A 13,043-nucleotide genomic window follows, 5' to 3' on the forward strand; every position below is an offset into this window, starting at 1 on the left:
CAGTTCATTTAATGTTCTCTTCAATCTGTTGAGTTTATAATTACAATTATTGAGTTGCTCATGTCAAGAAGTTGTACCTGATACTTTTTTCAAACTTGTTAGGTCATTTGATAGTTTTCTTTCCTTGTAGGTATTTTCAATCCTGTCTATTACTTTAAGAATAGTAGGAAGTGTTTAAAATCAATGCCAACCACTCCACTGTCTTGTGTTTTCACAAATCTCTTTCTGCCGGTCCTCATTCATAATGCTCTGCTCTCTCTGTGCTTAGCTATTTTTAACTAGGGACTGCTCATTTTCCTTTAAAAATTATACCTGGAGATTCACTGAGCCCAGGATAAAGGTGAAGTCCTCCAAAGATCTGCTTGCTTGTGGACTGGCCCCGGAGCACTATCCGTTCAGGTGGAGTCTAAAATTTTAAAACTGAGTTGTGAATTTCCTATTACTAAGATTAAAGGATCTGCATGAGGAGCAACCTGGGAGTTCAACCTCACAGGAAAGGAATAGGCGTATTTCTGACTTGCCTTCACTGTGAAAGGTGTGGGAGCCCTCTGTGGTTCCAGCCATAAGAAAGGTCCTCCCTCGTACTGCCTCCCCACCCCCACTCAAGAGTTTGCCCACTTCGCCAAATGCCTTCAGGGTTATCCTTACCAACCAGGATTACTTTCACTGAGATATTGGCCTCCTCACTGTCTTCCTCAATACCTTCCAAGCCATTTAATGCTTTCAAAGGCATTTTTATCTATTACACAGCATTTGCCCCACTCAACCCCAGTCAGACCACCCAGTCCATCTTATCACCAGAAACACAATTCCCCTTCTTTCTTTAAGCTATTGACACTTGGCACTGTTGTCACTCTTAGTCAAATCAAAATCCCAGCCAATCAAGCTCTTTAAAGAAAAAGAAGATCATCCCTGCTACATAACAGGAAGACTGGCTGTGCTAGAGAGCCTTCCAAACCCAAACTTGAATGTACAGCAATCCCGGAGGAGGGGAGCCTGCAGTGTCCTCGCACCACCAAACCTGGGCTCTGCACAAGCATTCCAGGAGGTGGGTGGATTTTCAGGTTAGAAATGTGGGAGTCAGGGCTGAGTGACCTCTGGTACCCAACCACTGTCTCTTTTGTTCTTAAGAAATCCACTTACTACTCCAACACTTACTATGTTAACCTGAGTGGGGAGGAGGATCCAAGGGAGAACTCAATCTCCAGATCAGAGCTCTGCTGAACTCCTCCCTTCATTTAACCACTGCAAGAGGAGCTGCCTTTCCACTCAGATTTGTGATGAAGAGGCAGCATTTGCTCATCAGCAATAAAACCTAACCCTCTTTCACAAGCCCTCTGCAAAGGCGCATCTCTGATTAAGGAATTCTGCAGCCAAGCTTTCCCATCTCTGACAAAGAGAACTGCAGAACAAGAGTAATTTCTTATCAATAAGCAATGGTAACTCAAACTTCATTCCGGGTCCTTTTTAAGGTCAGCCATTGTATAATATATCCCAAGCTCTCAAATACTGCTGGTGGGAGTATAAATTAGTACCAGCACTTTGGGAAAAAGTCTGGCACTCTCTTCTAAAGCTGAGCATTTGTGGCTCCAAGATCCCATTCCTAAGAAGAGACCCAATGGAAATGTGGACAAGTGGTTACCTGAGTCAGAGGCAAGACTTTGTATTTTATAATACCGGGGGTGCCAAAAAAATGTACACAAGTGGACACTTTGGTCAACTCACTTTGGTTGCTCAAGCAGTAGCTCACTGTGTCTGGACACTGATGGTCACCACTTTGAGCACCTCTTGTAATTGCAGAAGTCAAACGTGACTTGTATTCATCTTTTGTTATCGATATCAACAGCAATGGTAATATTGACTATTACAATTTTAACACAGTTTTTCTTTCTTAAAATGTTATACATTTTTGGCACACTCTGTACAACGTAATCTACATTCTAATATAAGCCCCAAATAAGAAACTATCAAAGTACCCATCCACAGTGAAATGGATAAACTGTGATGTATTCACATGATGGGGTCCTGTACAACAAGAATGAACGAGCCCAACAGCACAGATGAACCTCACACACAACCAATGAAAGACCCAAAAGCGCTTATGCCATATGATTCCATTTACGTCAAGTTCAAACACAGGCTGAATGAATCTGTGTGCCCAGGAACCTAGAGGGTGGCCGGCAACTGGAGGGGACACAAGAGGGACGGGGTGGAGAGGGTGGGGGCAAAGGGGGAGGATAATCTGTTTCTTGATCTGCTGGTTAAACAAGGTGTTTAGTTTGTGAAAGTTTATTGATCTACAGACTCATGACAGTGCAGTTTTCTGAAACTATCTATGCCAACTTTGGTAGGGAGGTGTATCATGTGGATCTTGAAGGAGAAGCATCTTTAATGATGGGAGAATCTATTACAGCACTTCCACTCCTGTCTCCTCTCATGTGCATATTCGCATATGCAATGTTGCTCCCACCAGAGAGGGACTAGCCAGGACCAAGGTCAAGGCAGCTAGTCATCCCCTGCTTTAACTGTCCCATAGACCCTCACTTGCCATGGCCATGACCACTGTTCCATCCTCCTAACTGACTTTTAAAAATCAAACCATTCAGAATAAGGCTCAGGCTCTTCCAACTTAAGAGGGAAGAGACTTAACGAGAGTGGCTGGGCTTTAGAGTCGTGGATAAAATTGACCTTTTAAACGTCCCTGACACATCACTAATAAGACTTTTCATTAAGGGTGTCAATAATTCATTTATTCTTCAGCACTAACTCCTTCCTTCCCTCCATCACCGTGATTACCACTAAACTCTGAAAATTACGATATTTCTTTCCAATTACCACAAATATCTCGAACTCACAAAGAAATGAAAATATATTCAACAGAAATAAAGCTACATCTAATTCCTATTCAGGATGAATCTTGAAAAGAAAATAGTTTTTGATGTAGCTGAGTTGCGCATTTTAACGACTAAATGAGAAGTTCCAGAAAAACATACCACCTGGGCTTAGGGCCAGAACAAGGGTGTTCCACAAAAAATGAGTAGGCCAGATCATCTGGTCAGAAACTGCTAGGAATCTAGGCTCTACTTTTCATTTCTTTGCCTAAAAGCAAAAGTAGTTAGAGAGGAGAAATGAAGGATGGGGAGGGACTAGGCCCGGAATGGCCTCTTACCAACCAGACCACTTGTCCCAATTTTCTTCCACCTCCCCTGGCCTCCATGAGCAAGTCTGCCGAGAGTAAAGAAAACCACCATACAGCAAGGCAGGAGGTTAATCTCATCAACTCCTTTTACTCCTCAGTCTGACTAAAAGAGAGAATGGAATCCCAACTACAAGAGAAGAATTTTCCCTCCTACCAATAAGGAACACTCTTGCCACTAAACACAAAACCCACCACCTCTTTTCAGAGCAAGCCAGCTCCTTGTTCAAACCAATGCATCCTTTATTTCCCTGTGTGATGAGCATTAGGTGGGCCTTGCAGAGTAACTGAGCATATCAATGATGACACACTTAGTTACTCTGCAAGCCCACCAAATGCTCACCACACAGGAAAATAAAGGATGCAAGCAGCCAATTCTCCCAGAACCTGGGAGCACCTGGGAAGGACCCAGTCTGGTGAGCGGTCCTGGCATGGATGACACACTGTGGAGAAACAGGTCGCACTGAAATCAATATAATCAGGCTGGAGGTTTGAGGTGCCTGGGAGAGAGCAAATGCCCACGCCTCCTCCTAAGAGTCACTTTAAACCCCTGGCGTCTCCTGGCAGAGCAGGACCATACACATTTGACAGTGTCCGACCACAAGTGTAACTGTCAATTTCCCAACTGGAGCCAGGCTGGAGGGAATTCAAAATCACGTGGCTTTGGGATATGTTTTTTGTGTTTATTATTTGATGCTCTAGGAATCTAGAGTACTTCAAGCTAAACAATAATATACTCATAGAATATGAGCACTAGAAAATCATCTCTCCATTAGCTCAGCAAGAATGGACACCTACTGTGTGCCACTCACTGTTCCAGGCATTACGGATATCTCGGGAAAACAAAAAACACATCCCTGCACTGGTAGAGCTTATGCTCCAATGGCAGAGATGACAAAACAAGTCACATATGCAGCATTTCAGATGACAGTAATGAAGAGAAAGCCATGAAGTGAAGTGGGTCAGGGAGCAAGAGTGGGGGTTGGGGATTGTCAGGGGCTATCAATTTAAGTACGGTGGTCAGGGAGGTTAACACTTCACAGACCTGAAGAAGATGGGGGGAGCAAGTCATGTGGCCATCTGGGAAAAAGCTCCCCACAGAAAACAACAGCATGTGCAAAGGCCCTGAGGCAGAAGCATGCCTAAGAAACAGAAGCAGCCAGTGTGACTGAAGCAGAGGACAAGAAAGCCAGAATGAAAGCAGGGCCCTTGGAGGCCGCTGTAGGGATTCTGGCCAAGGAGAATCATGAACCAACAAGTGATATGATCTACTCTTGGAATAGACTAGAAGGTAGGGCATGAGGGCAAAAGCAGGGAGACCACTTCAGAGCTAGTACAATAACCCAAGCAAGATGAGAGGGATTTGGAGCAGGATGACATCAGTGGAAGTGGTGAGACTGGTTGTATTTTAGCTCTAATTTGAAGATAGAGGTGACAAGATTTGCTATTTGTACTGGATACAAGTATGAGAAAGCAAGAAGTTAAGGATAAACCAAGGTTTGTAGCCTGAAAGATGGAGCCTTCTGGCCTGGTTTCATTTTACAGAAGGAGGAAACCGAAGCCCAGGGAGGAGAAAAGTTATGTCCAAGGTCACACCACTTATTTCTAGGACTGGAACCCCCGCCAGTGATCCTCCCACTGCCCTAACCTGCAGCTCAGGGGGAGACACTGGTGACCATTCAAGTCACACCCAGAAGCCCTCCAGCTCCTCTCTGCTTTCTGATGCTGGAGTATACAGTGCCCCCTCAGGAACCACCAATACCCACACACATCTTGTAAATCAGGGTAGAATGCTGGTAAATCAGAGCACAGGCCCTGCCCAGTGCAAGCGACCACGGTCCATGGCTGCCATGCAAAAAGGCAGCCCTGGTGTGACCAGAAATTTCCATTTTTCCCAAGAGAACACCAAAAACTCTGTATTTTAATTTTAAAATTCTCCATTTTTAAAAGGTGGCTTAATTGTTTAGTACATGAGATTGGCCAAGCAAATCTCACATACAGGCCAACTTCAGTCCATACAGGGTACCAGCCCTAGACTCAAGACAGCCTAAAACAGATCTTGTTCACCCACCCCTCGGCCAGGGTTAGGGCATGGAATTAAAGGTTTCACCTTAAAATGGTCTTTTATTCCAGCTTTTAAGCCAGCCGATGATATTCATTATCACTATAAATAGATAATAACTCCTGGCACAATCTTAGTGGACCTCCTCTCTGACCAAGGAGAAAGTAAGTAGCTGCCCATCATTCTGGGTTAACTTTTGTTTTACGTTCTTCTACTCAGAATATTAAGATTAGCCCACTAATACAGCTAAGAATTCAAATTCTTCCCAAATACCATCCAAAATGAGCCTTTCAAAGTTATATGCAGTATAACAGAGCGTTGCAAATAGTCACTGACCCAAGAAACAACGTATGCCAGCCAAGTATGAAACCACCAGAATACTGGAACGTGTAAGGTTTGGGAACCAGCAGCTGTTCCAGTCTCGTCAAAATAATTGAATTTAGAAATTACAAAACTTTCTTTATAAATTAAAGTTGCTGCCCATTGCTAGACAGATGGGAGACACATGTCACTTAGGACACTTTAAAGGAAACATACTATGTAGACGTGTCTGGTTTTTAGACCTGGGAATCAGGTTGCCTGTTTGAGGAGACTCATCAGAATTTTTTGGCTAAGAAAACAGTCTCCTAGGAAGTGCCCAAGTTAATTTTCTATAGCACTAAGTGACCTGTTTGCCCAGGCACTCTCACTTAAATATGTATTTACTTTCTCTACAAGCCATATGCTTTTTGCCCAATAACTATTTTTTGTGTTTGGTTTGATCATTTTGATGCTGTTGGTATTAGGTAAGAATCTCTCCAGGGCAGGGCCACTATCTGTGCTGCCTACCCACGCTCCTTTTTTTTTCTCCTTGGTATGCAATTTATAATGCACCCAAGGAGTTGGGAATAAATGCTTTTTTATCTCATTATCTCATTATGTTGAAGCACATGAACGGCCACTAGTCAACTGTTTTGACGTACAGAATTGGTAATTTCATATGGTTCAACACAACAATATTTTGAAATGATCAAGAGGAACAGAGATCTGAATGTTTAGAGAATACCAGCTATCTCTAGACTAGCTCTGCTCAAGAGAACTTCCTGTGATGATGGAAATGATCAAAATCTCCACTGACCAACACATGGCTACTGAGTACTTGAAATGTACTGACTAGTGTGACTAAGAAACTGAATTTAAAATTTTAACTTTAATTGTTCTATGTTTAAATAGCTCTATGTGGTTACAGTATTGGAGAACAGTTTTCTAGATGGTAGCTTCTTCAGACAAGAACTAAATCTCACCCCTTTGTATTTATAGCGTTTGAAGGCCCAGCACACAGGAGATGCTTGAGAAAGAAATGAAATTAAAAATACCTTCTTGCATTGATACATTTGCAACTGACTCCCGACCTTCTTTCCACTGATACTTTTAATTTACATCTTTTAGTTCCATTGTCCTCCCTTGGGTAATTACTCTCCCAGCAAGCGCAGAATTATACAGTCCTGTAGGTGAACATTCAGAAGGCCGTACCCATATCACCCAGCAGCTGGGCAATGGGAACTGGCGTGATAACCACCTGACCTGCTGGGCCTCCATGGTCTCATCTACAGAATGGGGGCAACCATACCTACTCTACAAAACAGGTTGTTGCAAGGCCTAGATGTACGTCAAAGGTATGGAATCTGATTCTAAACAATAAACCTTAAAAATAAAGTTGGACTCAGCTTCAGTTGTCCAATGACATACAAGACAACTAATGAGACTATGTTAACAGGTATGGCAGTCTACCTTATTTAGTCAACTTTTATTGTGTTACAGGCCAGGCCTTAACCACTGCAGGTCCAGGATATACAGATGGACAGCACATTCTCTGCCTTCATAATTCTGACCATTACTTTTTTCTCCCCAAAGAAGATTTTAGCAAAGAAAATCTGGTGTCTCAAAAGACTCTCTGCCTATGTGTCATTCACCCATTATTTAAAGCTCCCAGGGATAAAAGAACAAGTAAGAAGAGTCTGGGGTCCTAACATTTGAAAAAAGTGTCCCTGCTACATAGTAAACCAATATTCCAATTAAATCACATGCATTCACCCAGTTAAACAGAATTTGGTGTTGTATAATTACAGCAGCCTGTTGACTCAGGGCTCATTTCAACAAAGAGCAAAACTGCTCAAATGTGACTCAATGATTTGGGATTTATTTAAAACTCTCCCATCACCGAAAAATATTCATGCACTAAAGTACCAATCTAACTTAATCTCTATAGATTTTTGAGGCCGATTCTCTAAAATAAAAGAATTGTGTTACAGCATGCGTATAGCTCTACCCACTGCACACCCTGTATTTTCAAACCAAAGACACCTCTCCTGTCCCCCTCTCAACCTCAATGGGTCCAGAAGTCCTGCGTGCCAGGTTCCTATTGCTCTTTGTAAAGGGAAAACAACCTCCTAGGATGTCTGCCCCACCGTCCATCCTCTACTGAAATAGAGGGAAATGGCATCTCAGAATCGGAAGCTTCATTCTGGAAGGAAAACAGGTTGGCAGCCCCATAGTGGGTTGACCTTTGGAAAGTTCATAAAGGAACTGACTCGTCACTACAGTAAGCAGTATATTGCAGGATCTCAAGACTTCTCTGGTGTCAGACTAATGGGAAGTTAAGACAAGCAGAGGGAAGGTGTAAAGCAGGAGGGAGGCTCAGTGGAGAATGTATGCTCCCCAAATGCACCGGGGTGATGTAAAACGCGCAGCTGTCCCTCCTGGGAGTGCTGGACAAAAGACTTAGGTCTCCAGGACGCTCGACAGTAGTGTTATTGAAGAGATGTCTAGCCTGGGATGGGAGGCCCTAGTGGGCCCACTTCCCCCAAACTCCAGAATGTGCCATCCAAACACCGTCACACTGAAGGTTCCAACACACTTGGCAAACAGTGATGTGGGAGGCTCCCAAGAGCCTTCAAAGTTTCATTTCCTTGGTGCTTCCTGCTGACCTCTAACCTCCGGGAGTTATTGCCAAACTGCCTTCTGTTTGCACAAGGTCCCAGTTTTTACCCAGCACTTGCCTGGGCGGCTGCCCAGCCTCTAATTGTAAGTGGTTGGTACTATCTCCAGGCTACAGATAAGGAAACTCAAGTTCAGAGCGGTTAAGGGACCTGAGCAGAGGGTTTGTAAGCACGGAGGCTCACGGGTGGAATCCAGCCCTGAATTTGCAACGGGCTGATGGAGCCAGACGGACTCCACCTCCCTCCCGTGCCCCACAAGCCCCTAAAAACTCATCCCAACAATAATGGCCAACACTTGTTGATTACTCCCTTCGTGTGGAGGGTCTTCACAGGTTTTCTCTTAAGTAGAATTATCAGGAGCCCTGTGTTTCACACGGGGAAGTTGACACCCGGAGTGAAACAGCTGGGTCGAGGTCATCCTCAACGGTGCAGGGATTTGAGATGCTCCCTCCTTTAACTATCACACCATCTCGAGCTACCATGTATGATCTATAATTAGAGGAGGGGTTCCCGAAGCTTCCCGGGCGCCCTACCGGAAGCGCGGACCCCAGCCTGTCCTCCCCTGCCCCAGGGAGCTTGAAGGGAAGCCGGGAGGCCGGGGCGGGAGCCAGGCCGGGTGCCAGCGCGCTTGGCCGATCGGGCCGGAGATGCCCACTTCCGCCCAGGCCTGGCACCACTGGTCCATTCATCGTGGCGCGGGAGGGGCGGGCAGGGCAGGGCCCGGGGTGCCCCCGTACCCACGCCGGGCGCCCTCGCGCTCGTCTCCACGCGGCTGGGACCGGGAAACGGTGCCTCCGGCCCCGCCGCCAGGGGGAGCAAAGAGCAGCCTCCAGCACTCCGGGAAGTTGCACCGGCGGCCGCCCGGGTGTCCAGACCCCAGACGGCCCCCGGTGTCCGCACGTCGACTCCCGCAGCCCCGCGTCCCAGACCCAGCCCGTCGGGGGCCACTCGGCCTCCAGAAGCGCCTCCAGGCCGCAGCCCGCAGGCGGGCGTGCTCAGCCCGCGGGCCCCCATTCAATCCCGCCCTCCTCTCCCCCGGCCGGCCTCCGCCGCCTTCCGCCTGTCCCCCCCACCCGCGCCAGCCCGGACTCCAGCCGGGCAACGTCATCCGGCCGCTTCCCGAAACTTAACCCCTTCCTCCGCCAGCTGTGCGCCACCCCGCCCCACCGCCAACTTTCTTTGCCCAACTTCGGAGCGCGCGGGCCAGCCCGACGGCCCGGCGGGGAGGGAGGGGTCGTCACGTCGCGCAGCGGGGCTGCAGCAGGTCCCCCCGACGGCGAGGGGCCTGGGTCCCCACCGAGGGGCGCGCTCCGCCGACGCCCCTGCACGGGGTTCGGCTGCGAACTCGCCGCGGGGGCCCGACCCGACCCCGAGGGGCAGCGGCCGCGGCGACGGCGGGCGGCGCTGCCGGGGGAGGGGCCGCCAAGGAGACGTGTCACTTGCGGCGCGGCCAGGCCCGGCTCCGACGGCCCGGCCCGCGCGCCGTCGCCGCTACCGCTGCTGCAGGGCCCGGCCAAGTTTCTTACCTGCAGCCGGAGACGCGGGAGGAAGAGCGAGAGGGCAAGAGCCGCCGTCGCCGCCGCGGAACCGGGAAAGGGGAGCGGGCCAAGCCTCCGCCGAGAAGCCGCCCCCGAGCAGCTGCAGACGCCGCGACCCTAACGCCGCCCGCCCCGTCTGCCGTCCGCTCCGGCCGCTCGCTGGCTGCGTGCGCGCGTGTGGAGTCGTGGCACTTTCTGCCTCGGAGCTGGCGAACGGCCCCCTCCGCCGGGATCGCCGCCTCCTGCCTTCCCCACCCGGACCAGCCATTCATAGAGCCGCCTCTCCCCATTGGACCGTGCCCCGCCACTCCGCCGGCTGCTGACCAGTCAGAGCGCGGGCAGCCAAGCCACGGCGGCAGCCATTGGGCAGAGAGGAGGGTCTTTGCCTCGGCCAATGGGAGAGGGGAGGAGCTGAGGGAAACTGAGGGGGCGGGACCGGAGCGGGGCGGGGCCGCGCGGCGCCGCGCTAGGCCCTGCGCGGGGGCGGGGCGGAGCCAGAACGCCCCACCAGACGGGGTGGGGGGGCGCTGGTCGGCCCCGCCTACTCCAGGCCGGCTGTGCCGCTCCCAGGGGGTGAGTTGGGGCTGGCTGTGCTTGAGCGGGAGGCGGAAGGTTCGAATCCCAGCGGCGCCAAGCCTGCGCCCCTGTACCCCTCTGGGCTGAGGTGGTGGTGGGTGTCTCCCTGAGCAAGGCTGTATAGTACCCAACTACCCGGAAAAATGCTTTATTTACACCCAACTAACTTCCCTTACAGCAGCACCCCTTCCGGGCCCCCGGCCGTGAGGATAGGCTCTATTGGGGGGCCAGCACAGAGAAGCTCTTCAAAAAGACTGCAACCAGCACCAGAAGAATTTTCTTGAGTAAATGAAGGAATTGGGGTGGAAAAGCTAGAAGATGCACAAGGAATGGAGGGTGGACGTCATTGCACCCATTTTTAGGGAGGATACAACTGAGGCAAAGTCTGAGTTATTCATCCAAACCACCGCTGGCAGGGCAATAATTACATTCTGCCTTTTGGCTTTTACTCCATGCAGTGGGGAGAGTGAGAGGGTCTGACCCAAGAAAACTCACCCATTTCCCAGAAAATGGAGCAAATGGTACGTCATTACGTGACAGTTACCCCCCAGTGTAAGCCAACACTCTTCATAACAAAATAAGTCTTTCAATTAAGATAGTTTTAAGCCTGTTTTTTAACCATTATATCAGTCTCTTAAAACCAAATCTTTGAACTTGAGCCAAAGCAGCTATCTTTGAAATTAAGGTTTGTGAGAGGCCAAAAGAGCTGTGGCAGCCTGATCTACCCAACACGACTTCCCTGGCCCCTGTGGCTGCAGAATCCTGTTCAGATGTCTATTTCCTGGACAATTTCACATACCCCCTCCCCCCCCCCCCCCCCCCGCCCCTTTGTCATTGGTACTATACTAGGAAGGTGTTGTTAGGAAGATGTGGAAGATATAAACAGTTGTGAGGGAATAAAGAGGGGCCGGGTTGAAATGAAACCATTCCTATTTTTAATCTCAGCAGTTCCTTAGCATATTAATGATTAATCAATGGGAATTAACCTGGATTAGCTTTCAACATTCGGTCTTTATCCAGTGGTGAGCTCTGGCTTGAAATAAAAGTCAAGAATCTCAGTTTCTGTCTGGCATTTGCTACCATCTAGTTCTAAGTGACCACGGGTAAACCAGTCAACCTCTCTGAACACAGGTATACTCCTCTAAGATAATCAGTGCCCCCTCTGTGTTTTAGAGAGGACGTTTACTCATTTATTCATTCATTTATTCATTCATTCATCTACTCGCATTTCTTGAGTGCCTGTAGTCAAGCAGCCTAGAGTGATATACTGACCCAGTAAAGTCCCAATTACCTTCAAGGACCTTTCTGTGGACAGAGACCTCCTTTATCTTCTTCACTGTTTAGGTTTTCCCAGAAGGAGATCCTGACAGGAGGATTTGGGTTCAAGTGACTCATCTGAGGGATGATCACAGGAAACATGGTAGAGAAATGGGATGGGAAGTTGCTGGTGAAGAGCATAGTATCAAGCGGGTGACTGCTGTGGGCACCGGGGCTAAGTGTTGCTGGGCATTCAGAAACCATGTAGTACATTCCCAAGAGATGTCCTACCTGAGGGGTGAGGAAGTGGGTTATTTATCTACCTGCTCTCTGCCCTCGTTGGTTGAGGGCTCCTTCTGGGGGTGTTGAACTCAGCCCCATAGCCCATCAGGCAGAGAAAGCCTTCTAACATAGCAAAGCAGCCACTCGGAGCAAGAAGCCCTTGGCAGGTGAGTGCCTAGAGGGCGGTGGTGGAGGGGAGTCACAAAAGTGTCTTCTACCCAACTGTGACCCAGTGCCTGCACTGAGTAGAGGCTCAAGAAATGCATGTTCCATAAATATTGTTAAATTAACTATAGGATTATAAAGTTCCTAAGAGAAGGGGGTGTTTACAAAAAAGGGGCTCTCTGTTCCCTCCCATAATTTAATGTTGGTTTGGCCTCAATGTAGTTTCCAGTATGGGAAGGTGGCCTAGCCTGAGCTTTTGCTTTTCTTCCCTCTCTGCCCCTTGTCCTTCCTCCACCAGGTTCCATCAGGGTCGGGTCAACCCCCACCCCGGCCCCCCACCTACTGGCCTGGCCACTGCTGTGCCCATAGACTCCCATCCTTGGCCCTGCTCAGTCTCATCAGTGTATATCAGCCTTGCTCTCTCCCAGGGTGTATCTGGGAAAAAGCAGAACCATCCCAGGACTAGATGGACAGGAGTGCCTGTGGGGATATGAGTGGCTTTCCCCCAGGCTCAGAGCCCCTGGCCCTGTTGTATCTTCTACCGCAGGACTGTAGCTGCCAAATCACGCAGCCTCCTATGGCAGGAGAGAAAGTTAATTACAAAGTCTGGCCTCCAGGTCCTGTCAGCTCAGTGCCAGGTACCAGGCTAAAGCCTGGGAAATGTGTTTCTGCCATCCCCTTGGATAACAGTCCATTCAGGGACTGTCACATGTAAGCCGGTCAGAGAAAGAGGCCCAAGGTGATGTGGGAGTCTGGGGACAGGGGCATTACCCAGACTGAAGACAGCAGAGGGAGTGACAGCAGAAATTTGAAAGAGAGGTGGGAGTTAGCCAGGTCAAGACATGGGTGAAGGGCCTACCTGGTGAGAGAACAGCCTGGGCAAAGGCTTGTTGATCTCAGAATGATGCACAAGGAGCAACTATGAGTTTGTTTTGCCAAAGCCTGAAGGGTGAAGGAGAGGGTAAAAAGAGGTGAGTGATCATAACGGC

General features: G+C 48.9%; 1 protein-coding gene across 5 annotated transcripts in view; it reads right to left on the bottom strand.

Annotated features, from left to right (window-relative positions):
• RRBP1 (ribosome binding protein 1) overlaps positions 1-10,027 on the bottom strand; it is a 68,295-nt gene extending 58,268 nt beyond the window's left edge. For all 5 annotated transcript variants that reach the window (XM_081033505.1, XM_081033503.1, XM_081033504.1 and 2 more), the window contains exon 1: positions 9,763-10,027. The gene's annotated coding sequence lies outside the window, so the exon portion shown is untranslated. The remainder of the gene's footprint in view (positions 1-9,762) is intronic.
• Between the last annotated feature and the right edge of the window lie 3,016 nt (positions 10,028-13,043).

This window comes from Rhinolophus hipposideros (genome assembly GCF_964194185.1).
Source record: "Rhinolophus hipposideros genome assembly, chromosome: 22".
Lineage (NCBI taxonomy): Eukaryota > Metazoa > Chordata > Mammalia > Chiroptera > Rhinolophidae > Rhinolophus > Rhinolophus hipposideros.